This window comes from Echinops telfairi, unplaced genomic scaffold, assembly GCF_000313985.2.
Source record: "Echinops telfairi isolate 266 unplaced genomic scaffold, ASM31398v2 ScPeMD7_5;HRSCAF=22, whole genome shotgun sequence".
Lineage (NCBI taxonomy): Eukaryota > Metazoa > Chordata > Mammalia > Afrosoricida > Tenrecidae > Echinops > Echinops telfairi.
In genome coordinates, this window is record NW_022103901.1 from 37,747,833 (window position 1) to 37,749,285 (window position 1,453).

Below are 1,453 nucleotides of genomic sequence, written 5' to 3' on the forward strand. Positions count from 1 at the left end.
TGAGCACATCTCAATTGGTGTAGCATCAATTCCCGGAGCCATGCTTTTCACCAATGTCTTCAGTGCAGCTTGACCTTCTTCCTTCAACAATTGGTTCTTGTTTGTGTGCTGCCTCTTGAAATGGTTGCTGGTTGACCAGTTCTTTTTGGTATAGTGACTGAGTGTTTTCCTTTCATCTTCTTTTCATGTGTCTTGCTTTGGTCAATATTTTGCTCATGGAATCCTTCAACATTGCAATTCAAGGCTTGGGTTTTTCTCCCATTTGTTCAAGTTGAGAAATGGTGAGCATGGTTTTTCCTGCTTTGAGGAGCTAATAACACAAAATCCTGCTATAACATCCAAGGCTGGGGCACCTCTATAGTGAACTACCATCGACTTAAAGCTAACACGGAGGTGTGGCAACCCTATGCACAACTGAAGAAAACACTGTCTTGTCCCGCATCATCCTCATGATCACTGGCCGGTTCAAACTAATCATCACAGCTACTGGGCCAATCCTCTCCCTACGAGCCTCCCTCCTCCTCACTGGCCCTCTGATTCACCAAACACCATGCTCTCCTCTATTGTTTGGTTCCCTCTGATGATGTGTCTAAAGCAAGCGAGTTGGATAATATTTTGCTGTGATCCATAACTTTTTTTTCATTTATGGTTTTATTTAGCACAAACAAAACTCGCAAATGGGCCATCTATTCATTTTCTTTGCTGCACAGTTTGGCGTTGGGATTGGTGACTCTGGTGGCCAGTTGGGCTTCCCTTTCTACGATGGCTTTGCGATTCTTAGAGGAAATGTTGTGAACAATCTCTGCATAGTAAGACTTGTTGCACATCAGCAGCACTTCCAGCTCCTTGACGGTGTGGACCAGGAACTTGCGGAAGCCACTGGGCAGCATGTGCTTGGGTTTTCCTGCTGCTCCCATAACCAATGTTGGGCATCAAAATCTGGCCCTTGAATCTTCTCCGCACCCTGTTGTCAATGCCTCTGGGCTTGCATCAGTTGTACTTAATCTTGGCATAGCGGTTGGATCAGTGCCTGGTGAAATTCTTGATCCTCTTTTTGACAATTTTAGGCTTCACCAAGGGTCTGAGGGCAGCCATGACGCCGGTGGGAGATGGCTCCCATAAGGTTTTTATTGGTTGATTTTTTGGGAAGTGGATTGTCAAGCCTTTCTTCCTAGTCTGTGTTAGTCTGGAAGTTCTGCTGAAACCTGTCCACCATGGGTGACCCTGCTGGTGTCTGAAAAACTGATGACATAGCTTCCTGCAGCACAGAAACAGACTAGTCACCACAGTCCTAACAACACACACACTGACAGTCGGTGGACCAACTCTATAGCACCCTCGAGTGATGGGCTTCCTTCACTTGATCACCTTCTGAGATGGGGTACTCACTGCCTGAGTTAAGGGAGCTGCTTCCATGCTCCTGGCTAAATACCACCACACGCAGAAATGTCGC

The 1,453-nt window shown here is 46.5% G+C and overlaps 1 pseudogene; it reads right to left on the reverse strand.

The window, feature by feature from the left end:
- Positions 1–686: 686 nt before the first annotated feature.
- Positions 687–1,095, reverse strand: LOC101648259 (annotated as a pseudogene).
- Between the last annotated feature and the right edge of the window lie 358 nt (positions 1,096–1,453).